General features: G+C 34.2%; 2 long non-coding RNA genes across 3 annotated transcripts in view; one reads left to right on the top strand and one right to left on the bottom strand.

Annotated features, from left to right (window-relative positions):
- The window catches only part of LOC112642030 (uncharacterized), a 43021-nt gene that overhangs the window by 9464 nt on the left and 5737 nt on the right, over nucleotides 1-27820 (top strand). For both annotated transcript variants that reach the window (XR_007404692.1, XR_007404691.1), the window contains exons 4-6: nucleotides 6730-6798; nucleotides 7785-7918; nucleotides 12318-12468. This is a non-coding gene — a long non-coding RNA (uncharacterized LOC112642030). The remainder of the gene's footprint in view (nucleotides 1-6729; nucleotides 6799-7784; nucleotides 7919-12317; nucleotides 12469-27820) is intronic.
- Nucleotides 16055-23211, bottom strand: LOC118351871 (uncharacterized). Its single transcript, XR_004808049.2, has 3 exons — nucleotides 23156-23211; nucleotides 22665-22732; nucleotides 16055-16167 (listed from the first exon to the last, which is right to left on the bottom strand). It is a non-coding gene; the product is annotated as an uncharacterized LOC118351871 (long non-coding RNA).

Raw genomic sequence — 27820 nt, 5'->3', positions numbered from 1 at the left:
CCAGGTACCAAGACACTTTTGCTTCTTATCACTAAGCACAAGTTGACAAGAGTTCCTCAGCAGGGGTGCCTGGGTGTGCAGTTGGATAAGCTGCCAACTGTTGCTCTCAGCCAGGTTCATAATCTCAGTCTCAGCACCACAGAGTCTTCTTGGGACTCTTTCTTCCTCTACCTCTGCTCACAGCGCCCCTCCCCCACCACTGTTCATACTCTCTCTCTTTAATAAATAAATAAAATATTTTAATTTATTTTTGGTTTTAAAAATCAGAGAGTCTTAATTACATGTCTTATAAATACAGAATATTTTGATCTGCTTTTAGCTAATGAGTATTTAACTTAACATCTTGATCCTAAAATCATTTTGCCTTTTGTTCATGCATATTAAATATTTTAATCAGAATTATTACAAACCTGATTATTTTTATGAGTGAAAACATTTAGGAGAAAATAAAAACATATTCGGGGGACTAGATGCCATTGTGTCAGTTTAATCTGTTGCTCAATTTTTTCTCCACAGTTAACTTTTCACAATTTTGTCATTTTCATTTTAAATATACTGATGTTGTTTTAATTAATATGATTTTTCTTATTAAGTTTTTAACTAACATTGGATCCATTGACTGTTTTTTGCCTATATAACATATTATCATTTACAGCTTATGCTACTGGAATTTTCTTTGGTGACCATTATTTTTGCTAATGTGTTTGCATCAAAATTTTACAAACCACAATGTTACATGTAGAGTTTTATCTATTTATAAATGTGTTTGTCTTGCATATTTGTACCAGTCGTAGTCATCAAAATCTTAAAGACTAAAAGTTCATATTCATTTGTTGGCTAATCTTAGAAAAAATATATATACAGAACAATTGCTTTCAGATAGTTAAGATTAAGCTAATGTCTAGGGATGGTTTGTTGTATGGATAACCCAATTCTTTCTTATTTTTTCTATCATTTTGTGTCTTAGCAATGTTTCTACTTGCTGTTTAAACTATATTTATAATGTGCTTTTTCTTTTCTTAGAGTCTGCAAAATGAGTCAGTTTAACAAATATCATTTGCATTGATATTTATAAATCATATATTTGGTCAATTTTTTGTGGTTCTAAAAAATATATGCTTAGGCTTTTTTCCATTTCTTTGAATAACTAAGGCAATACAAATTGTTTTGTGAGAAATATTAGTGATAAAATACTCATGAGTTGGCCATGAGATAATCAAATGAGGAATTCATAAAAATCAAAGCAGAATATGTTTGAGAGCTGAAGATAAATAATATTGTAACCCAAGAACAGAAATTTTAAATAAATATAGTTTCAGGAAAAATGTTCTAATACTAAAATCATGCTATGAAATATCCTCCCATGGGAAGTGTGAACACTTCAGTTATTCAAAACCAGCCTGGAAACAGCATTAAAAAACATACCCTTGGGAGTAATTTTATACAGTGATTGAGTTGACTAGGAGCCTGATAGGCCTGTACCATATCTACTTGGTACAGCTTAAATAAAATGGCAACTTCTACACAGTATTTGCCATTGGAAAATACAAATTAAAAATAATGTGATCAGCACAGGTAACATGATTCTTTTAATAAAATACAGTCACATTTTACTAACTTATCAAATAATAAGAGTAATGATGATTTTCAAAGAATTTTGGAAATAAAAAATCTTATGAAGTGTTGTCAGGCTCTATAACATATTTTTATTCACCCATATTACTTCTCTGGAAAAATAATTCTATAAACTGAAAAGTGGAAAAGCAACATAAGGAAAAAGGAAAAAATAAATAAGAGGGGAAGCAGAAAACATCTGCTAGCAACTCTAAAGGACATCATATTTTAATGGGACCAGTTCAGGGATATATAAGAATATATTTTTATTCATAATAAAATAAAAAAGAAACAGATTTTTTCAGTTTCAAATGTGTTGAAGAAGTAAATAGTTACTGTTTTTATGAATACTAATCTTTTACTGTTAGCATTGCCATTTTCAAGATCTAATGTAAAGAATATTTCATAAGTTAAACATTTGAGAGTCTGTTTCATAGTATTTTAGTTCATTTCTCATATTGGAAATAAAGAAATATGTCTGAAAATAACTACACAAACTACCAGAAGTTAAGAGCAGTTTGATCCACATATATTTCCAGAATAGAGTATTCCACACTTATTAAAAACTGACAGTCCACAGTTATTTAAAAACAAAATAATTGTAGGTCAACAAAATAATGTCTAAATATTTGCATTTTTAAACTTGTCTATCCAAATATGATTTCATAATTTTTAATAATACCCGAGAACATGGGATCATTCTGTTCTCTTTTATTCATTACTAAATACAACAACAAGAACACTTCATTCAGTGCTCCCCTGTTCCAGGCTCTTTCTATAAAATAATCATCACAATAACTGAGATGGGTACTTTATTATTCCAAGTTTTCAGATTAGGAAAATGAGGCATAAAGGAGTTAATTAACACACTTAAGTTATCACAGCTGGTAGGCTGCAAAGACTTAATTTAAATCCCGCCATTCTAAATCCAGAGCTCTTGTTCTGGGGCTCTTTATAAAGCATTTAAAATAAGTTTACTTTATAGTATTTGGGTGTTACAAAATTAACACAACAGAGTACTAATATATGTTGTAGTAGTTGTGTAATTAATTGCTATTACCTCCTCAGTAAGTGTTCTCCTGTAGCTGAAGTTAAATCATACTTTCACTCCTAAGTGCCTAGTAAGATGTCATTACATAATTCTGTGGATGCTTGGTGCATATTTGTGAAATAAGTTAGATATCAAAGTTTCACAGAGAAAGTTGCTCAGAAAAAAAGGTGGAAGGCAATACTTGAAAGCTACTTTTATTCTATAGATTAGGTTTTTAAAAAACTTTTAAATGAAGTCCTTGGGTGGCTCTGTCAGTTAAGCAACAGAGCCTTGATTTTGATTTTAGGGTCTTGAGATTGAGTCCCATTGCTTGCAGCTCTGCACTCAGGGATGAGATTCTCTCTCCCTCTTCCTTTGCCCCTCCCCATGCTTGCATTCTCTTTCTCTCTCCGTCTCTCCAAAATAAATAAGTGAATCTTTAAAAAAAATTTAAATAAATCCTAATTTTGTGATGATTGAAGACTCACATGCAGCTGGAAAAAGATAATACTTACTCTTTACATGGTTTCTTCTCACATAGTGATACTTTGTAAACTATAATACAGATACCATGACGAGGAAATTAAGATTGATACAACTCACCTGTATCAGTTCATGTAACTACTGTCACAATCAAGATACAAAACAGTTCCATCACTACCAGAGCACCTATAGTACCTTTTTTTTTTTTTAATTTTAGAGAGGGAGGGGGTTGGGAGAGAGAAAGCTTGAGGGCTTGATCTCACAACTCTGAGATCATGACCTGAACCAAAATTGAGTGTCTGTTGCTTAATCAACTGAGCCACCCAGGCATCCCCCTATTGCACCCTTTTAAATGCTCTCTAGTTCGTATACCTTCCCTAATCCTTAACAACTACTAATTTGGTCTCTATAATTTTGCCATTTCTAGAATGTCATGAGTGGAATTTTATAATGCAAACTCTTTTAGGATTGTCTTTTTTCACTCATCATAATTCCCTGGAGACTTACCAAGCCATTGCATATATCGATACTTCATTGCTTTTTATTGATGGGTAGTATTCGAAGGTACATATGTGCCACAGTTTGTTTAAACTTTCACCCACTGAAGCACATCTGAGTTGTTTTCAGTTTTTAGCTACTGCAGGTAAAGCTGCTAGGAGCATCTGTCTATAGGTTTTTGCATGAACGTAAATATTCATTTCTCTGGGATAAATGTCTGTGAGCGCAACTGCTAGGTCATAGAGTAGGTATGTGTTTAGCTTATAAGAAAACTGCCAAACTATTCCATGGTGGCTGTACTATTTCACACTCCCACCAGTGATATAGGAGTGATCCAGTTTCTCTGCATGCTTGCCAGCATTTGGAATTGTTACTGTTTTTAATTTTAGCAATCTTATAGGTATATAGTAAGAGCTCACGTTTTAATTTTCATTTCTCTAATGGCAAATCATGCTTAACAGTTTTTCACATGCCATCAGTTTATCCTCTGCTGGTATGAATATGGCACATTTTATTTTATCTCTTGGTGACATGCTTGTTAGTCGTTTGTCTATTTTGTATTTGGATTACTCTTTACGGTTGAGTTTTGCAAGTTCCTTATATAATCCAGATACTTATTCTTTGTCCTTTCTATAGTCTAGATACTAGTCCTTTGTGTGGTTTGTAAGTATTTTCTCCCAGACTGTAGTTCGTCTTATAAATCTCTTAACAGTCTTCTGTAGGACAAAAGTTTTTAATTTTGATGAATTCCAATCTATCCATTTTTCTTTTATGGATTGTGTTGTATTTCTCTTTTTGTTTCCCACAGGTAATTATATAATTTTATGAAATTGTTTATATAATATGTGAGTTTTTCTCAATATATAAGAAGAACATTATGAAGTATAATAAAAAGTAGATATTAATATAATAATAATAAACACAAACTCGGTATTGAGTTTATACAGCAGTTCTTAGATTTAGGTTAAGATGATCTTCAGATAATCTAGAATATACTTACATTAAATATCTTGTCTTATAAATTAAATAATAATTAATAAAAAATCTTACTGACAATAACCCCATAAATATGTCCACAAAACATCATTTAGGTAATGCTGATCTTGAATTTTTCTATTTAAAAGCCAGAGGCACAGTCTTATGAAAATAATTATCTGCCTAAACATATCTGTAGACTTTTGAAAAAAACGAGATATGTAATTTATCTACAGCATTGCTTTGTTATAATTATTTTATTCTGAAGGATTCGTATAGAGTCCTTGTCATTTAGAATCTGAATTCTAGTTAATCTTTAATCTTTCCTCAATATTATTTCTTTAGAAGGGAAATAATATTATGAAGTGGCTGACCAGGACCAACGTTTGTGTCAATTGATTTTAACAGGTTATATTTTACCATCTCATACCCCTTTGGCAATCCAATCAGTAGATTAACATTAGCACTTTTGGAAATTTTATAATTGGAGAAATTATTGGGTCATTATAGTAAATGGCCAAATTTGATTACATATTTAGGAAAACTCCTACTATGTAACATCCCCAACTTGATTTTGGGAGTCTCTTTCAGAACGTCTGTTCCTTTTTTGCATTGCCCTTGTTGGACTGGTAAAAGCACTGCATTTAATGTGGAGGTTTTATTTTCTGACTTGCTAAGTTTAAACATAAAAAGAATAAGGAGAACAGTGTATTATGATCAAATAAGCCTACCAGAGTTGAAAATTATTTGGCTTATGTTGCTATATTTTAAAGGGTGTTTCTGTACTCAAGTCAAATTTTGATTGTTTATTCTTTTAACATACATGAATCAGTCTAATCAAGGATAAAAGTAGTTTTTTTGCTAGTAACTTAAGTAATAATTATTAACAGGACTTGATGAAATGTTTTTCAATAAGTGCACTTTTACTATTGAGTAAAACATGTCAAATACAAAATTCAGTTAACCCTTTTTCAGAGATGACTCAATAATTTGGGCTCTTTCTTCCACTAAGTTTAAGCCATTTAATTAACAGCATGTCACTATAATTTTATAATTGTTTGTCCTCATAACAACTAAACCATGAAAACTAAAATGTATGCTAATTCTTTGCCATTTTATTAATTTAATCAGCAAATTTTAGGGAGGGATGTTTTTATTTGATTCAGAGATGCACTGCCTGCACATTTTGACATGTTGAAATTGAGGTACGTTGTATGATCCATGTTGAAATTTTTTTAAGGTAACATCATTTATTATTGGTTTGTTGGTGTTGCCATTTTCATTATACTGTCTGAGGTATTTTTTTTAGTATAATTGACACACAATGTTAATTAGTCTCAGGCTTACAGTTTAGTGATTTGACAAGTTTATACATGCTATGATTACCACAAGTATAGCTACCACCTGTCCCATTACCTCACTATTACAATATAATTTACTGTATTCCTTATACTCTGCTTTTTGTTCTCATGATTTACTCTTTCCATAACTGGAGAACTATAGCTCCCTCTCCCCTTCACCCATGCTGCCCAGCCCCCAACCCCTACCCTCTAGCAACCATCAGTTTGTTCTCTGTATTTATAGTTCTGATTCTGCTTTTTGTTTACTCATTCTTTTAAGATTCCACTTATGAATAGAAACATATAATATTTGACTTTATCAGTCTGACTTATTTCACTTAGCATAATACCCTCTATGTCCTTTCATGTTGTCTCAAATGGCACAATCTCATCCTTTTTATGGTGGTGTAATATTCCATGGTGTATATATATCATATTTTATATGTATATATAAAAAATATATAAATATATAAAATATATATATCATATCATATATCTATTGATGGACACTTAGGTTGCTTCCATATATTGGCTACTGTAAATAATATGCTGCAATAAATATAAGGTTGCATATATCTTTTCAAGTTTGTGTTTTGTTTTCCGCAAGTAAATACCCAGTAGTGGAATTTTTGGATCCTATAGGATTTCTATTTTAATTTTTTTGTGGAAACTCCATGTTGTTTTACTTAGCAACTATACTAATTTACATTCCCACTAACAGTGCACAAAGTTTCCTTTTTCTCCACATCCTCACCAACACTTGTTGCTTTTTTGTCTTCTTGATTTTAGCCATTCTAACAGGCGTGAGGTGGCTTCGATTTGCATTTTCCTGATGAGTGATACTGAGCATCCTTCCAGGTGTGTGTTGAACATCTGGATGCTTTCTTATTCAGCTCCTCTGGCCAGTTTTTAATAATCATGTTGAATCCCAAAATTTTGGTAAAGCAGTAAGTTGCCATGTGGTCCTCTTTGCTTAGCTATGTGTAGGTGAATATCTATCTAATTATCAATTCACCTAGGTTACTTGCAAATTGGTAACCAAACAGAAGATTGAATTTTAAGTTAGAACCATAATTGTAGCCCAAAATTCATAAAAATTATTACATTGGGATGCAACACTGAAGTGAAAAGCATTGTATTCAGAAGAGCATAACAGTTCTGCAAGAGGAAAATTTATAAATTGAGCAAATATTTGTTGCTGGTGCATGATCTGCACATTTTTAAAGCATCAACCAAGTAACATAGTACCTAATTAGAGAGAAATACACAAGAATATAAAGATGAGTTTAATTTTCTCATTGAGACATTTGAAAGAGGATTTCTGGTCACACTCCAGACAATGCAATTAAAGATAGGAGAAATTGCCAAATCTCTTGGAACAGATCACAGAATTTTCAAAGCTAGGAAAGGTTGGTGTGATGATTCATACATCATGAAAATCTATGCCTCAGATACTGAGCATGTAACTTTCAAGGGCTTCCAGCTGACTTCCAAGAGAAGCTGTTAACTTTCAGAGACACAGAAGTCTTACAGGGAGAAAAGGAAACCTTGAATTTAACTAAATAGGAAATGCAGATGAAATCTTGATATTCTTTGATATGCCGAAAGTTATACAGTCAATCCTAAATGTGCTAAAGCAGTCAGGATCATGAGCATAGAATATAAAAAGCAATATTTCTCTGTTATATAACTGCATATGCCTGGAAATGATTCAGAAGAAATTTGGATTCTCGATTATTAAGAACATTTGTATATTCTCTAGGGGAAGGAAGTCTTATTACATAAGCTAATATCCAGAGGCTTCTAGCATATAAATAGGATGTCTTGCTTGTCTCCTAAACAAGATAGTAATTCCAACAATGGAAGCAAGAACTGGAGCAAGAGCTAAAAGAGGAGTGAGAAAGAGATGATGAGAGGAGAGAAGTGAATAGAAGGCCTTCAATATTTCAGAGTCTGACAAAGGAGACACCAAAAGAAGGTAAGCAGAGAGAGAGAAGGGAGGAAAACAATAATACAATGTGGTATCAAGGAAGCCAGGAAAAATTTGTATTTCAGGAAGGAGCAAGTATCCAACCATTACATGCTGCTAAGATATTGAGTAGGGTGAGGCTGAAACATGGCCACTGAATTTAGTTGCAGGTAGTTAATGGAAACTTAAGGAAAATGGTTTTCATGGAGCAGTGGGGGCAGAAGAAAGGTTAGATTGGCCTGACAAGTTAATGGGACAAAAAAAAGTGGAGACTAAAATTAAATAGTTTCTCTTGTAAGTCTAAGTGTGTAGAAGATATGAGCTGAAGGAGCACTTGGGGGTATAAATTTTAAAAAAATTTTGGATGAAAGAATTTAAAGTTGTAGGGGGATAGAATAATTCACTGTGGTTCAAACTGCAAGTTATGACTTATTGGTGTGTTGTAATGTTAATTTAGTCAGTGGGGACCAGCATTAAAGAAAAAAAGAAAAGGAGAGGAAGAAAAAATATCAGTGTATCATGCATCATAAGGTAATCTTAAGAAATTTTGTTCTGGTTATTTGTATAGTTTGTCCATTGCAATCCACAGTAAGATACATTTTATATATTTATACCTGATTCTTATATCTAGTATATATATTATATATGATACATATAGAATGTATAATATTGGGTTGTGTTGTAATATATATATTTTATTGTGGGTCACAGCAAACTTGTGGGTCACAGAGGCTCTGAAAGCTGAAGTATTAAATGTTAGCATACGTTCTGGAGAATGTGAGAGGGACAGGACACAGACACATGGACATACTGGCCATCAAGAGTAGGGGAAACATGTACTTATTTTGTATCAGAAAAGCAGAAGGAGAAGGTTGGTCCAAAGGCAGGTTATTAACATCTTTGGGAACAGAGTGTTGGAAGGAATTCCTTTCTGTTGGGTCCAGTCACTTTAGTTAAGTACAATGTAATCATCTGCTGAGAGTGAAGAGTATAGAAGTGGTTCACGGTTTGTAAGTAATAAATGAAATGTGAATTATTTGTTATTGAAATTAGATCAAGATGATTAGACCATTATATGAAGAGTGTGGATAGGTGAGGTTGTTTATTGAATTCATAGCAATACCAACCCCTTAGAAGTCTTCAGGTATCTGAGTATAGACACAGACAAAGGTAACAAAGATTGTTGGGTTCAGCATTGGAGTTGGTATAGTTGGAAGCTTTGAAAGACATATGGACAAAAGAGGTTAGTGTATTGGTACCAAAATGGGTGAAATGACAGGCTATAGAATAGATCAAAAGTATAAGGAGTTTGGTATTTTGGAAGAAAAGGGAAGAGGTCAGTGGAGCTGAAGGCGGCTCAAAGACATTGAACAATAGGAAGAATGGGACTCCTGAGCAGACACATGTAATTATCACCAGAGAACAAAATGTCTGTGATTTTGGAAGTGGAAATTTTTTCAGTGCTATGTTATTAGAAATTGGTGGGAGATGATGTGAGACATACTGTTAATGATAAGTCAGGGAACCATTAGAATATGATGTTGGATATATTGCCCATGTGGACACTGAATTTTCTGAGATGATGGCTGGAATCGAGGAGGAAGGGATACCCTGGGCTAGGTACCAAAATCTTTAGTGGATGAGAAGAGCTGGCCAGGAACATGGTGGATGAAAACAACAGGATTGGGAGTTTTTGAAAGTTTATGGAAGAGCTTTTGTGGGGCAAGGCAACAATGAGAACTCCAGCTCCACTTCTAACCCACGAGCTATCAAAGAAGAGAGTATTGCTCAAGAACATCAGCTCTGGATACACACTGTCTGATTCCCTTGCTGTCTTCATCTCTCTATACTTCTGTGACCTTGAGAAAGTTACTTATCTCTCTCCGCCTCAGTTTTATATCTCTAAAATATGGATAAAAGTATCTACCTCATTGGAATGCTATAATAATTAAATGAGATGAATTTATAAAATTTATTCATGAAATAAACTCATGTACAGTGTATTTTAGTGCTTGTGTAAGAAAAATAGACAATAAATCCTTGCTGTTATTATTGGTTATTCTTTTCTCAAATGTTAAGTGAACAACCTCTATTTGGGAGAGCTGTCAAAAGTTTCTTGGTAGTCACCTATTTTTCAGTTAAAATAATGTTTGGGGAATCTGATGGGATTGTAAGGATTTACTAGTTTTATAGGGAGAGTTCCAGAAAGCCCACTGGAATTATTTTGGAGGAAAAGATAGTATGAGTAGGATGGTAGGTGAGGTAGCAGACATACTGAGAACTGTAGACACGAGAACAGAAATAGAGATAGCTTAAACAACTTATATCCTCACACTGCCACTGCCACAATGGCACACAGTTCACATGAAATCTTCACACAAGCTGGGATAGAAGACATGGATATGAGGATATAGTGAATTTAGTACCAATAGTTTTTTCAGAAAGGAAGGATAATTTGGCCTTACAGAATTCATGCATACATGACCCGGAAGAAAGATCCTATAGGCATCTCAGCTCCAGGTGCTGGACCAGAGGGAAACACAGCTCTAGTTTTTCAAAAGCAGCTATATGAAATTCTGGTTCAAGTAGGGTCAGCCCTACCTGATACACAGGGACAGAGAAGTGGGAAAGATATTCCCTAAAGGAACATCAAGGACTATTTCCAAGAGATGAGGAAATGGATGTTGGGAAGGTGAACAAGGTATGTCTACCACTCCCACTGTTGCCTTCCTGAATACATTCTCCATGTATCAGATCATATGCTTACTTTAAAAACCCAGGTTATATTATTTCACTACCTTTTAAAACTCTGTTCATGGTTATTCTTGCATTCAGAATATATTTCTGATACCTCATAAGGGCTGCAAGTCCAGGCAATATCTGGAACCAACTCACTGTTTAGTCTTAGCTCATGACACTTTCTCCTTTACCCCCACACTCTTCCATGAAAGTTACTTTTATAGCAAAATTCTTTTCCCACATTAAGGCAATGGTACCCTCTACCTGAAGCTATATTTTGCCCATTCTTGCTATCCTGTTACTTACTAACTAACCTTCATGTCTCAGCTCCAAGGTTACTTCCCCAGAGAGGCTTTCCCTTGCCTACTCCTATGTTTTCAATTTTCTACTGTGGAGCTTCTTTTATATGCTTCTTGCAAGCTCTAAACATTAGTTATTATTGCCTACCTTCCCAAATGGACTAAAATTCCAGAGGAGCTTTTTTCATCACAAACAAAACTTCACACAATCCCTCTAGGTCAATATGTTCTGAATCACTGAATCCCTAAGGGCTATTTCTACCATAGTTCATTTTTAATATTTACTTATGCATCTTTGGATACATGAAGTGATGCATTGGCTACTATAATATCTAATTGTTCCCACCACTAATGCTCTATGATGCTTATTCTATATCAGCATTAACAAAGTTCTTTAGTCAATTACTTAAATATTTTCCTATTTTTAAAAAATATCTTTATTTATAAGTATATATTATTCTTATCTCTACTTTCCTGCAATATTACATTACATTCTCTCCCTGCAAGGAAATAGATCTAATTTTATCCATTTTAAAATCAATATATCCTCCAGTTACTATGTCACGTAAGCTTTATTTTTCTGTGTGTTGTTTTTTTTTTTTTTTTACATTTTCAATATCTTGCAAGGTCTGAATAGGTTATATTTAGAGTCTAGGCCATAACTCATGAAAATGTAAGATAAAGTGATAGCATAGTTTTTAAAATACCAAAGGTGGAAGGAAAAGAATACAAATGTTTCCATTTGTACTTTGGAATAAAATCAACTAGGAAGCACATAAACTAGCAGTATTCAATGTACGGACAATATTTATCTACAAATATGTCAGGAAGAAGAAGTTAGAGATATTTTTACTAGACTAAATAGCAAGATCGTAATCATATAAGGCTATTCCCATTCCCTTTTTCAGTCATAAGACTTTATAACATACTTTTGGCACATAGAGCATATAATTTTTGTTATGTGGTAATATAATTGATAGTAAAGATCGAATTATCAAATGTTTTGGAATGAGGATTAAATAAATTACCTGGCATTAAAAATGTTTAATGAGGGATCCCTGGGTGGTGCAGCGGTTTAGTGCCTGCCTTTGGCCCAGGGCGCGATCCTGGAGACCTGGGATCGAATCCCACGTCGGGCTCCCGGTGCATGGAGCCTGCTTCTCCTTCTGCCTATGTCTCTGCCTCTCTCTCTCTCTGTGACTATCATAAATTAAAAAAAAATGTTTAATGATAAATCAGAGATTAAATTACTTTTCTAGAAGTGAATTATGTATTAATTTATAGTTTTTTGACTTAAAATTTAATGTGAAGGCTATTGTAATGTAAAATTTAACATTATCATTAACATTTGTCTGATTTACATTCTTCAGCTGAAAATCAAATTGTTGCCAGGGGCTTTGCAACAGAGAATAAAGTACAGTGACATGACTTAATGGAAGGATCAATGACCCATATTCTCAATAAGGTACCAAGAATTGTTACAGGCATGAAGTCGGGTACAGGAATCAAGGGAACAGACAGGTATTATGGGATTTGGGGTGGAAGGAGAGTGCTCCCCTTCACTGATATTGAAAATGTCTTTTATATTGCAGTTTGCCTGATGTTTTGTATTTTAAGCACTTTTCTACTCCTTTCAAAATGGTGTTATAATTGTTAGCAGGCAGATCGCCTATTTGTGGTCATCATACCAGAATCATTAGAAGGATCCATACATCCTTTCATTGATCTATGCTTAGGATGTTTCAGATCTTATCAATGATAGTACTACAGGGCCATCCACTATGATTTTAAGGGGTCTTCAAAGGAAAATAATACAGTTTTAAAAATCAACAGACTGTAATTTTTAGAGCAGTTTTAGGACTATAGAAAAACCGAGCAATAAGTTCAGAGAGCTCTCATATATTTCCTCTCCTCCTGTAGAATTTCTCCTATTATTTCTCATTATTTTAATGTTTCCTTGATCGTCGTCCCAAAGAACTAGTAGAATTCAGATACGACCTCCATAAATAAAATGCATCCCAAGCATCCTGGATCTACAAGCTTTAGTGTAATGATTAAAAGTATGGTCTTTACTTCATGGAAACATTAAAAGTGGGACTAAATATGATGCAATGTATAAGGTTTAAACAGGTAGAAAGAGGGGTTAGGATATTTTTTTTGAAAGTGAGAATGAAAAAAAATTAAAATATATTCAGAGAGTAGTAAAACAAAACAGACTCAATGTATCTCTCCAAGATAAGCCCTTACATCTAAACACTGAAACAATTACAAGTGTTTTTTTCTCCATCTTTATAGATTGATCTTTCCAGATCATTGCCTTAGAGGATCACAAAAATTAAAATTCAAACTGAAGGCTTGAAGAATTGACATTTAGTGTTGGAATTCTGAATTTTAATTTTGGAGAAAGAGAAAGAGCAGTTAATTTATGAATAAGGCACTTTTCCTTTAAATGGCTTTCTTTGAATGAATTACAAGGAGGTTAGGAGAAAGCATGCATAAGTGAGTGATGGATGAATGCATGAAAAGTGGATAAACATTGTCACTTGACAGATTTGAGGAGATATATGACATTGGCTATCATTGAGAATTAAAGCATAAAAACAGGACTTGGAAAAAGATGAGTAAGAAGTTACATACAGTATGCAGAAAAATATGATGTTAGCAAAGAGAATCAAAGAAAGAGCAAATGACGTGGATTAGAGGACATAAATTTATTTACAAATGTGATCTCAACAAGCCATTTCCTTCTCTCTTCTTTGCCTTCTTCACGAACTCTTAGGCATCCATAGCTTTTTCACACTTTGGTGAACTAACGAAATAATGAATGCAAAATTCCATAATAGTTTTTAGTTGGATTTAGGTAGGACTCAGATCACAGAGATTAAGATTAAATAATTTGTGAATGATATAAAGATGACTGTGGAATTTTGCTGAAGAATTTAGATTTGGAAGGAAAGCAAAGCACAAGACTTGGTAAAGAAAATAGGATTAAGTGAAGTATTTTAAAGTGGGTTTAGTTTTGGTTGGTTTTTAAAGTTTGTCTCCTATAAATTAAAGAACTAAACCCATTTTAAAATACTTCACTTGATCCTGTGGGATAACATTGGAAGATTTGTGACTGGTAGTTTTGTGAGAGAAGGAAGGCTTAGAAGAGTGATTTGGGTAGAACATTTCCTGAATTGATGATTGTAGTCCTTGCCAATTAGTGGTAAGATTCATTTCATTAGGATTTTAATAAAATATGGAAAAATAAACAAACCAAAAAACCAGAACAAAAACCCACAAAATTATGGTCTTTAGTATCAAATAGTTGTATTTGTGGCCAAATTCTATTTCTTTTGCTTTCTAGCTATGGGACCTTGAGCAAGTTTGTTAACTCTTTTGGGCTTTAATTCTATTGTCTGTAATGTAGGAATAATAATATCTACCTCATGACGTTGCGAAGGGGATTAAATTAGATTATGTAAATATAGCATTGATATAATAATATCTATCATAATAAAGAGTGGGTGCTATTTTTATTACAAATGAATAAATGTCACATTTTTTATAGCAATAGTGTGGAATTTGAGAAGTATTTAAGGAAAAATTAAAGGATACTTAATTTATGGCAGAAAGGTAAAGTACAAAAGGAAAACCGTGGGCTTTGGAGTAAAACTGAATCTCAGTATTACTACATAAAAATGGGTGACTCTGGACAAGTAGTTTAAATTACCTGATCTTCTATGTCTTCAACTTAAAAATGGAAAGATTTTTACTTATTTATATTTTGTCTTGAGAACTAAATGAGCTAATATATGTCCCAAAATGTGTTTAATATAATAGGGCAAAGTGTGTGATTGCACTTCTAGAAGGAGCATGCATATGAACAGTAGCCTTTTCTGATTGTGTGAGATGATAAAATATAAATATGGTAAGAGTGAACTATTTGACATAGTTTATTTGGATGTTCACAAAGCTTTTGACAAACTTTGACAAATGCCAAAAGTTACCTAAATATAAAACTCCTAACAGATTTTGTTTTAAAGATTTTATTTATTTATTCATGAGAGAGACATACACACACAGGCAGAAGCAGGCTCCATGTGGGGGAGCCCCATGTGGGACTCAACCTGCCACTCTGGGATCACACCCTGAGCCAGAGGCAGATGCTCAACCACTGAGCCACCCAGGCATCCCAGCCAACAGATTTCTAATTATGATTTTACTAAATATTATTGGTAAACATTCTCTGCCCAGTAGTCTTGTCATACACCCTCACCTATTTTACTCTAAATTCAGATGGCTCCATGGTTCTCACCTGTGTGATCTTGGGTTAGTTACTTATTTTTCTATGTTTTCATAATTCAGCTATAAAATATTTATTATGACAGCATAATTCATAAGGTGATTATATATAAAAAGTGTGTGTGTGTGTGTGTGTGTGTGCATGTGTGTACAAAGCTCTGGCATGGCATCTGAAAGGCAAACAAGTTAATGAGCAAAAAATATATAAAATTGAGTTGGGAGTAGAGATCAGTGTACTCTTCTCGCTTACAGTGGAAGGTTTTTCTTCTATCTTTTGCACTGGAGTATTAAAGCCAAGTGCGTGTTCTGTTTAGTAAGCTCTCTGTTTAGATAGGTCAAACAGATCTATGGCAGCACTAAATGTAAAGGAGATATGGAATAAATTTGTAGAGTTGATCCTGTCTAGGATTGAAGAGTGAGAGTTGAAAAGGTTACTGTTTTGCGAAAGAGAGTAGATAGGATTTGCAGGAAGCTTAGCTAGGAATTAAGAATGTGCATAAAGGTGGTATCTTTGACATCATATTTCTTGGGAATAGTCTTGGGAGAGTAGGAGAAATATATCTCAGAAGCTGATATTTGAGGGAATCAAATTTCTGGCTAATGAGTACCAGAGTACTTGTTTGTTTGGGGCCTCCAGAAGATCCAAAGTAATTTAACACTTTTAATGACAGTACTTGATAATATAAGTTGATTTGTGCCTTATTTTGTTTTACAAACAACACTAAGTTATGAAGCAGTGTAAAATCTAAGTTCTGAGAGACTTAAAGGCAGATGAAGAGACTGATTTTTAGGTTGGTTAGCATCCTTCCCCAATTCTTACCATGATTAGTGACAGAGCTTGAACAGGTACTCATTTCCTAGCTGACTCAGGACTCAGGACTCAGCTGCTCTTCTCAGGACACTGTGTTGAAAAGTAGTAGGTGGGCTTCTATGCTGTGAGGTGCAGAAATACATCCAAATAATAGTTACATAACAGTAAACATTAAGATTTAAATAACCATTACATTTTCAAAAAATCTTTTACAAGTACTGGTGACATTTGAAGAGTGGTCACTAATAGGAGCTTTCTGATGAATCGGTCCTTGCAAGACTTGGAAGCTGGCAATTGGGAGATTTCTACAGGAATGGGGCTAGTGGATTGGGCCTTCTGCCTATCTTTTCAGCATGCTAAAAATTTCCCTCCTTTCCTGTCTGGAAGCTACACATTAAAAGATACAGCTCTGAGTTATTCTAATAAGATAATCTTTTTGTATTTTCTAATTGGTTCAACCATTTGATAGTATTTTTAAAAATATACCTATTTACTGAGCCACACAATTTCTTCAATACTGAACATTTTTTGTGATATCTGATAAAAGTATGAAATTAAAGGCATTTATATATTTAAAATAACGTGTAGCATGTATTTACAAAAAAACTAGTGTTTGTTTAGATATGCAGAAATAGATAAATACATGAGGAAAGGAAGTGAACCATAAACGCATTAACAAATCATGAAAAATGACTGTTTCACTTCAGTGCTTATTACCCAGAATATGATTTTTGATTTCTTAAAGCACAATGACGCATAAATATAAAGAGGACCAGTGAAAGAAAAAGCAAAGTATTGAATGCTCTGTAGACGAGATTTTCATAATCTACAATGAAACAATCTACAATCTACTAGAATATTTGCTGAGGCTAGATCATTGGCATTTCTTTAAGTGCCTGACAGAGCATCTTCTTTTAGTGGGAAATAAGTGCTTCCAGTATGTCATTGGACTTATTATTAGGTTGGTTTATTTCCCACCTAGTACTTTTACATGGTGCTTCAATTTCAGGTTACATTAAGTTATGCATTTAAAAATTCTCATTTTTTATCAATCTTATTTTTCTGGGTATAGCATTTATTGACAAAAGCAGGGAAAACTGCGTATCAACAAACTATAACTTTGTCAGTGGCAGACAAAATGAGTTCTTAAATGTTCCTGCTTACGCTGATCAAAACTGCATTTCTGTGTGACCTAGGTGACTAATGTCTCTAGTCACCTGACAGCATCTTTTATTTAGAAAAAAAATCATGTCCTCCAATTCCTTCCTACTCAGTTACCACATGGTTAACTTTCGATGAGGTTCTTTTGAAAAGTCCTTGATTTCTCTATTCTTTTTTCTATACATCTTATCTAACTTTCCAATATCCAACCTAAGGTAGATAATAAATGTGTACTTCTTAATTTTCTATTCCCTATCTTCCTAGCATTTACAAATATAGCCATGAACTTGGGCCGATTAATGTTGAGTCCAATTTTATCTCCCTTTCCTAAGTATGGTCAATTCTAAAGAAATCAAAAGGAAACTATAATGTATTGAGTTCCTATCATGTAAATACGTATACTTAATATATATTTTTAGCCAATTCTACCTGCATGATACCTATGTGATTCACCTCTTTTTTTTTCCACTGCTTCTATGCAAATTAAAAATTCCAGTTATTCTTGGATTACTGGCTTATTGAAAAAAATCCTTACTTAACAAATTGCCCTATTTCCAGTATATCTATAAAAATACATTATAGATGTTGCTCTCATATGTATCTTTCTAAGCTATAGTTCTCATCATATTACACTCTTGTTTAAAAATTTGCAGTGGTTTGTCATTGTCCCACAGTGGATTGCAAAGAGGGGTGAGCATATTTAAGTAAAAACTCAAGATGAGGCATTACAATATGAAAAGAACCATATTAAAACTTTCTTTGTATCATTAGAGTAATAAAGAATATATACTTTATAAATAAGTGAATAAATATCAAAGTATGGGGTGAGATATTTTTCTAATAAAAGTACATGATTATTAATAATTAGAAACCACTAGTCTATAGAATGATATCCAGGCTACTTAGCCAAGCATTCACTTCCACTAGAACCCCGTTACCTTATTTATTTTATTTTTTTTAACAGGGAAAGTTTTTTTTTTTCTTTTAAGATTTTATTTATTTATTTATTTATTTATTTATTTATTTATTTATTCACGAGAGACACAGAGAATGGCAGAGACACAGACAGAGGGAGAAGCAGGCTCCTCACAGGGAGCCCAACATGGGACTCGATCCTGGGTCCCCAGGATCACGCCCTGGGCCGAAGGTGGCGCTAAACCGCTGAGCCACCAGGGCGGCCACCCCATTACCTTAAACAACGCTTTACACTGTATCGTTATTCAGTCTTTATTATAGTGAAACTAAGATGCATTTTACCACAGAAAATCCCTACTTTCCTTCCACCTAGAATGTTTCCTTTCATCCCTAGGCTCTAATCTTAACCAGTTTTCAATCCAGCTCAGATGCTAATTTCTTTGTGAATATTTCAGCAGTTAGAACAGTTTGATTATAAGTAACAGAGAAACACATACATTGGTATGATTAATAAAGGAAATGAAGGTTCGTGCCAATGAAAAATGAAGATAAAGGGAATGTTTCAAGTGCATTCATCAGGCCCCAAAGCCATTTATCCTTGATTCCTTTGGCTCTCAATTCCTGTATGTGATCTCTCTCCTCAGGTTGGTTTTCTTAATAGTCACAGAGTTGCAGCAGTTCTAAATCTTACCTTTGCTTCCCATATCATGTAGAGGAAGACAGAGAGAACTCTCCCATCCCCTACCTCAATTCAATAAAAGTCCTTGGCTTCACACTGAATTAATTTAGGTCATCTGCTCACTCATGTGGCCAGAGCAGTGATGATCAGATTAGGTCCTACAAGGCCTATATTTGGGTTAAGCTAGTCAAGGTTCACCCCTGGAGCTGGCAGGTCATTAATTTCATGGCTGCTTCATAATTTAATATAATAAAAATTATATTCTGAGTAGATAGATAACAATGTCCACCATAAACCTCAAGTCATTTACCAGTTAAAAGTAGACTCTTCTCCTGAATTACTACAGCATTTTAGGTACTGTCTTTTACTCTTATTTTTTCCTTGTATTATTGCAACTTTGTGTCATATCTACCAGGCTTTAAGCTTCTTGAGGGGCAAGTACCTATATCTGATTCCTATTTTTATCCAACTTCCTCTTGCCTAGCAAGATATATAATAGTTTATATATTTCTTAAAGATTTGATCTTCTGAGAAAAAGAGGTATCTTTTAAATGGCTTCTTCTCAACTATATATGTTTTGTAATCCACAGGTGATTGATGAAAAAATTCTACTTTGTGCAGAAAAAACAAGGGAAAGTACAAAGAGATTAGAAGAGATAGCATGTTAGCTTGCCAAATATCATGTCTTTCTCTACAGGAAGAAACTTGATCTTGGACATTTCTTGCTTGCATTTAAATGAATAATAATCACTCAACACTATTATTAGACAAATTAGTTGACTTTCTTTTGAAAAGATAATTTCTTCTTATCAGAATTTTAATTAAGTGAATAAAATAAGTGTAGTTTTTAGGTTTCCAGATTCATGTTGGATAAAGATTTTGTTTTACTTAATATAGAAGCTATAGTTAATGAAAATTATTTTTACATAACTTTACTTATCAGAAATCTCCCTCCAAAAATGCTTCATTCAAGCTTTAATATTAAATCCAAATTGATCCCAAACTTATACATACAGTGGCCTACTTCAATATTCCATGTTGCTGCCTCACTATCAAAAACTGAATCCATGATCTGTCCCCATCAAAGTAGCTCCTCTTCTATCTAATGTTAGCTGTCTTGGTAAGTAGCTTTTCATCCACAGAGTTCTTTTCAGAAACCTGGGAGCCATCCTTGATAGTCCTTCTACCTCATTCACTTATATCCAATTCATTATCAAATCTTGTCAATTCTACTTCCCTTATGTGGAAAATATGTCTTGAATATGTTCATTTCTCACAACCTCTATTGCTACTACTATAAGTCACCATTATTAATTGCCTGGACTTAGAAAAATAGCCTTCCAAGTGGTTTTGTTTCTGATCTTCTCTTTCTTCATTCTAGTACTCATACTTTCACCAGAGTATAACCCCTCTCCCCCACTAGGGGCACCTGTGTTGCTCAGGGGTTGAGCATCTGCCTTTGACTCAGGTCATGATCCTGGGGTCCTGGTATTGAGTCCCGCATTAGGTACCCCGCAAGGAACCCGCTTCTCCCTCTGCCTATGTCTCTGCCTCTCTCTGTGCCTCTCATGAATAAATAAATAAAATCTTTTTAAAAAGAAATAAAATACCCCCTCCCCCACTAAAGGCCTTTCATAGCTTTATAAATTCTGTGAGATTCAGACAATATGATTCCATCCTCATCTTTGACTCATTTCCCCCTTCCCTACTTTGCTCCATATACACCAACCTCTCTGTTCCTAAAATACACAAAGTTCTTTTCCCTTCATAGCTCTTGTACATCCTGTTTCCTGCATGTGAGATATTCCTTTCACCTCCCCCTCTCTTCTTCTCCTTCCCTCCTTTCCTTTTGCTGTCTCTGTGTCTCTCCCTCTCTTTCTCTCACACTCACACATATACAATTTCTTCCTAGCCTACCTAACTCACACTCATCCTTCAAGTCTCAGATTAAATGTTGTTTTAATTTGTCAGAGAATCTTTCTCAGACCCTCTTGCCAGATTAGGTTAATTCCTCCTGCTACAAATTCTAATAGCTCTCTATACTTTTACCTAATAGCATGTATAATAATCATATTAAATATTTTTTTGTGAAATTATTTGTTAAATATATGTTTTCTCCATCATTCTATAACTATCATGATGTAGGCACTGTGTCTCTTCTGTTCATCGTTGTATCCCTGTTACCTAAAATAGTGACTGCATTTAGTATGCATTCAATAAGTATATATTAAATAAATTAATAATAAAAGAATTACAGAAGAGAAAGGATTTACTGAATGACTCTATTTGCCAAAGTTTAGGTCAAAACAGAGAAAGATAAGATGTGGCTACCTAGGAAGGGAAAATTAAGCCACAAAGAGATTAGAAGAGCAAAAATGTTGTCCACTTGACTTTTAAAAAATGAGGTCTATAACATGGCAATTTTTCTCTGTTTTATACCTTCTAGGCACTGATCTTGACTTTGCTCTGTGTACAAAATTTCATAAACCAGCATTTTTTTCTAATCTTAGCCTCTCTCCAAATTATGGAGAGTGACTCATATGTCACTCACAAATTTCTATTGATTTTTCTTTGTTATATCACTATACTTAAAAAATCCCACTGGCACTACCATATTGCAGAGCACAATTATCTTATCCTAGTCTTCTGCAAAAATCTCCTAAAACATCTTCCTACTCTCAATCTGTATAGCACTCTGATGCCAGATTAATCATTGTAAAACATTCTCTGTTCATGTTACCCACAGTTCAAAAGTCTCTATTTGCTCTTTGTCATTCTATAAAATAAATTATAAAATAAATTGAGGCCCTTGACTTGGCATTCATGGCCTTAATCCCAAATTTTCTGTTTCTTATGTGAAGATTCCATATATTCTCCAGATAGTCTCACCTGCACAATTTTGTTCATTCCTTTTTTTTTAAAAAAAATTAGAGTATCTTTCTTTCCTACTTGCTTTGGACTCCAAAATGTATTTCTGGACTACTCCTGTTGACAACAATATCTTCTTTCTCTGAAGTTTGTTCTCATCTACATTCTGTGTAATCACTTGATACTATTATCATAGTCTATTTTATTTTTTTTTTAATGTATAGGAACTTAAACACCACCTAAATTGTGAATCATTGAAAGCTTTACTGTATTCGCAGCATTCAGGATAGTACCTAGTAATATATTTGCTGTCTCTTATAACTCACTGTAGTGCCAGCATTTAGAATAGAATTTAGTACATAATACAGTTTAATGAAGATTTATTGCTGCTGCTGATGGGTATTACTTAGAGAAGGAGAGGTAGGCAGGGTTAACAGAATGTCTTATGAAATGCCAAACATACAGAGTATTGCTAGTATAGAGGCTAACTGAATTCACCAGACTTGAGATTGCTAATGGTTTGTTGGTATCAGCTTTAGCTGAACGGTTCCCTGATGCAAGAGAGCGTGAGGGAAGGGCATTTTGGTAGAAAGAATGGCATGATCAAATGCTCAGGCTGGAAATATGTACGAAAGATGGACTAGTTTGATAAGAAGGTGAGATTGCTCACTCCATATGGAGACCATTATCTTGCAGGGAAAAAATGAAGCTGCATTTATGTGAAAAAAAATCTTGAAAATCTGAATAAAAGTAATTTTTCTTCCTATACTAACCTATCTTTTTGAGAAATTAGGAGAATTTTAGTCAAGAGAAGAACAGAATCGAAGTATTTGTAAGTATTTGGAAAAATAGGTAAGAAAAATTATCCAAACTGAAGGAAACCTGAGCCCATTCCCATACTTTCCCATCACATATCGAATTACGGGTCATTTGCTAGACAGATAAGATAACTATTTTTTTATATTACTGCATTATAAATTTTTGCTTTATACGTACAGTTACTTTTATAATTTGGGTTTTTTTTCTTCTTCTTCAGTGAGATATTGGTATTGATCAATATTAAGCTGGAAAGGAGTAAAAAAGTTAAAATCAATGGTATTCAATACTTAATATAAAATATCTCTGTATTCTTAAAATTGGGAATGAAAAGAGAGTCTATAAATTTAATAATTATGAAAGATTATTTTCTAGTTAACAGAAGTTTAGCATATCTTAATAATATAAATTGGTTTCTTAATGATAAATTAATATCTTATTCTGATAGAGGAACATTTGAAAATGTGATATACCCTGTTCCTTGGTCCTTAATATAATTTTATTTACATATATACATATTATTTAGATGTTATCAGGTTTAATCTGAGAGACTTGAATATTAAACTATGCACTCCATAAATAACTTTTAAGTAAACTTTTAAGACTGCTTCCTCATTTGTTTTTTGTTTTTTAAGTTTGTTTTGATTCATTTTGATTTTGATTCTGCTTACCTAAAAGCACTCCTACACTTTTGCTGCAGGATGTACTAAGTAATGAAAGAATGGGCTGTGGAAAGTAGACAAACAGGTTATTTTCATTTTGTTTCAGTTTTGTTTAAAGTATAAGCTTGGGGGTTAAGGCATTCAAATTATCATCCTGGTTGCTTTTCTATAGACATAAAGTATCAAAGATAGTTACCTATAGAAGCATTCACATCAACTTAATATGTCTCCATCTCTCCTGTAGTGACCAATGTTACCTGTGATGACAAACTTATATTTGATACCACTAGCCTAATTATTCATGCTGTGGTCAGACTGAAAGCAAAGCAGAGAAGTAGAGTACATGGGCTCATAATAGGCCCCTCCCTCCCAAAACTCAGATTTTTTTCTTTGTGATCTGATGACCCCTCTATCACTTTTCATTTTGGAACAGGAAATGATGATATTATAACATCATTTATGTTTAGGTGGTAATATTGTGCGTCTGATATGTGGTTGACAAGTCATGTGGTTGACAAGTCATGTCCTACAAGGTGGAATGGTGAGAAAGTGAGGCAACCTTAGGTAAATCTGAGGCTTCCCTGGCAGATGAATTAAGTCTTTCTGCCTCCAAGTGTAAGACTGCTGGAAGACAGAAAAAGTGTGAGTTCAATTTTTGTCACCAGTACTCATTGCTAGTTGAGTAAAATCTTTTCTTTGGGTTGATTTTAAGAACTTGGGAAAGCACTGGAATGGTACATTGCATTTCTAGTGGCCTAGTTGATATTACAACAGTCTGGAAAGTTGAATGCATTGAATGCTTTTCTAAAAAAGAACTTAATGGTCCTAGAAAGATGGATCACTGTTTCTGGTTGAAATTACATTTTAATAGAATTCTGACAAAAACAATATGCATTTTAACAAGTTTCATGAAATGGCAACATTTTCAACATACAAAATAAATAGCAAGAGTGATGGTGGTGTTTCAATCAGCACATGTAACTGGAAAGTTCTGGAATATTATGAGAAACTACAGAATGTGTAAGTCAAATCCTGGCTTTATGTTTACAGTAGTAAAGGAGGAAGTTTCAAGATTTTTAGTCAAGGTCTCAGAAACATGAGATACACACTATTAAAAGGAGGTTATCCTAACCCAGAGGTTGGGTAATGTAGGGCAGAATGTAGGGAACAGACCATGAAGTAGGAGAGAGATGAACTACATGTGGATTATCATGGATAATTTTATCATGGATAAAAAACACAGATTTGTGGTCTGAGAGTAATGCTTTAGATATTCTACTTTTCCTGCTATATCTTCAACATCTCTACGTATGTCTAGATTAAGAGATTGGCAAACACTTTCTTTAAAGGGACAGATGGTAAATATTTTAGGCTTTCCAGAGTATACAGTCTATAACTACTGCCACTGTAGCCACAGGCTATACATAAAAAATAGGAGTAGCTGTGTTTCAACATGACTTTATTTACAAAACTAGGAGACAAGCCCACTGACTGTTGTTTGCTGACTCCTTATTTAGAGTCTTACTTACCAAGTCAGATCTTGCCTGGACAATGACATTAGCCTCATTCCTGTCTATGAAAAAAGCCTTTATGTCTCCATTCATTTGTTCAAGACATTCTATAGAACATGTAACACGTAACAGACACTATTCCATACAATGTAGATACAGTAGTGAAAAAGATGAATTTCCTTTCTCTAAGAGTTTGTCTAAGAAACAATGGATAAATAAAGAAGCAAGGAGACAAAATAATGAAAACTTATTTTAGGTGTTATAAAGGAACTAAATACCATGACACAAAAGAAAGTAATTGGGGATAGGAGCTCAACTTTAAATAGGTGGCCAAGGAATGCTTTCTGAAGAGGATGACATTTAAGCTAAAATCTGAATGACAGGAAAACAACAACAAACAACAACAACAACCATATTGTAAGTGTGGGGAAAGAGCATTCTAGGAAAGGGAGATAAAAAGTATAAAGGTGTTGAGGTGGGAAGATGCTTGATATGTTTGAGAAGAGAAAGGAAGCCTATGTGTCTAGAATGGAGGAAAAAAGAGGTACCAAATGAGGTTGGAGATGAAGACAGTACCCAGATCAAGAAAATCCTTGAAGGTTATGATCATGTGTGTGGAATGTTTTCTAACTTCAGTGGGAAGCTGTTAAAAATATATTATCAGGGAGGTAACATAACCTTATGTATATTTTATATGAATTATTCTGGCTGCTATATAATGAATGAAAAGGGAGAAGCACGACTGGAAGTAAGGAAATTAGAAGTCTCAGGGCACCTAGGTGGCTCAGTTGGTTAAGCCTCTGACTCTTGGTTTCAGCTCAGGCTATGATCATAGGGTCATGAGACCCAGCCCTGCATTGGGCTTGAAGTTCAGCAGCTAGTCTGATTGAGTATCTTTCTCCCTCTGCCCCTCTCCTCCACACACACTTTCTCTCTCTCTCTCTCTCAAATAAATAAACAAACAAATAAATACATCTTTTTTAAAAAGGTTTCTGCAATGGCTTAGATGAGAAAGTCTGAGAGTGGTTGTAGTGTAGACAGAGATAAGAGGTTGAATTTGACATGTATTTTGAAATATATCAATAGGATGATGTATTGCTCATGTATTGAATATGGCAGTTAGAGGAAGAAAGGAGTCAAGAATAATTACTACTTTTTGAATTGAACATCTGGGGGTAGTGGTAACATGTTCTGAGACTGGAAAGAGAGAAGAGAAATAGGAGGGGAGTGAATCACGATTTCTGTTTTGGATAAGCTGGGTTTGGAATGTCAATAAGAATTTAGGGGAAAATACAAAATAAGAAATAGGATATGTTTGTAGTTCAAGGGAGAGTTCTGAACTAAAATTTTTATTTTTGGTGGCATTAGCACATGGATGGTATTTAAAACACTGGGTCAGGCCTCTGCTTCTGGCCACATGGAGTAAAGGCCTAGATCTACCCATTCACCTTAAACAAACAAAAAATAAGCAAAATATTTTTAAAAATGGTTTTCAGACATTGAAAAAGCTAGCATCTGAGAGAAGGAAAACAAATTAAGTGAATCCTACTATTTATGCAACTTGTTGCCTTAAGAGAAATTCTAGGACTCAGTACAGGGAGAGGAACCCAAACAGAACCTCACAGCTTCCCTAAGTTGAGAAAACAGGGTTGAGAATGCAAAGGAGATTTAGAGGGCAACATGTTAGCAAGGATAGGACAAAGCTATAGGAGTTGAAAAGGATTCCCCTCAAGTCTTCAACTGAGTACTGATTGGCACTTGATGTGAGGAAATCTACTTGAACCTGGAGAAAGAGTAACAAATTCTTTGATACTCTCTCCTTCTCCCAGGAGGTAGAGCTTATTATAGTGGATAAAGCTGGCAGATAGAGTCTTCACCAAGCGATTAAAGTTAACATTGTCGTAATAAGACATATTGATATCATTACCTCCTTATATAAATATTTACTTATTTATTTTAGAGGCGGGGAGAGAGAATGAGTGCATGAGTGGGGGGAGGGGCAAAGGGAGAGAATCTCCAGCAGATTCCCCGCTGAGCGCAGAGCCCAACTTGGGGTCCAATCTCATGACCATGAGATCATAACCTGAGCCAAAACCAAGAGCTGGACGCTCACCCGACCGAGCTACCCAGGCACTCCTGTACCCCCTGATATAATGTGATGAAAAGCACACCTCTCCTTTGTGGCATTATTTCCAAAAATCCATAATGCCATTGTAATTATGAGAAAACATCAGACGAACACACATGAATGCCCTATGAGGGGCACTCTACAAAGTTTATGACCAGTATTTTTCAGAAGTGTCAAGGCCATGAAAAATTGAAAGACCAGGGAACTGTCACAGATTGGAGGGCCCTAGAGGTATATCAGCTAAGTCCAATGCAGTATCCTGGAATAAAAATAAGGACGGACATTAGTGGAAAAGCTGGGGAAATCCAAAGTACATTTGTAGTTGAGTTATTAATAGAATTGTAGTGATGTTAAATTCTTTTAATAATTATACCTTGGTTACATGAGATATTAATATGAAGGAGAAGCTGAATGAAGGCTAGAAGATAACTCTATCGTCTTTTCAACTCTTCTGTAAGTCAAAAGTTATCTCACCATAATTATTTTTTAAAGAGCAAATTTAAGACTCTGGAAACAACAAAACAGAGCACTGACACATCACTGGTTGGAGCCTTTCTAATTACCCCCACGCAAGAAAATCTCAATAATATTCACTCAGTCGTTTCATATAAATGTATTGGGGAAATATAACAGGCAAACATTGTGCTCTGACTAGGTTTATAGAAGCAAATGAAAGATATGTGTTTTTTTGGTTGCCAAAGAGAATTATGAGTGTTATAACTATGGGTAGATGGAGACTGAGAAAGTTTGGATTTGCAACAATTTAATTGAGTTGGGGGCTCAGCCATAAGTGTCACTGAATCATCTTCAAAGTCTAATTGTCTTCAAAGTTGATGTGTAGGGGGAAAACCAAAGTTTCAGAGAAAAATTACAAAACTGTACAACTGATTACTTCTAATTTCTAATGTTTGTACAAGAATCCTTTTTTTTAACTGCTTTTTAATGATCATATGCATTGTGGCTTTTTCATTGCTTGAGTGAGTTTTGGTTTGATCAGAATCAGGAGCATAGGTACTAGAGAAAGCTTGCCTAAGC

Source organism: Canis lupus, chromosome 21 (genome assembly GCF_003254725.2).
Source record: "Canis lupus dingo isolate Sandy chromosome 21, ASM325472v2, whole genome shotgun sequence".
NCBI classification, from domain to species: domain Eukaryota; kingdom Metazoa; phylum Chordata; class Mammalia; order Carnivora; family Canidae; genus Canis; species Canis lupus.
The sequence above is the reverse complement of the archived record's forward strand: the minus strand, read 5'-3'. Positions and strand labels throughout refer to the sequence as shown.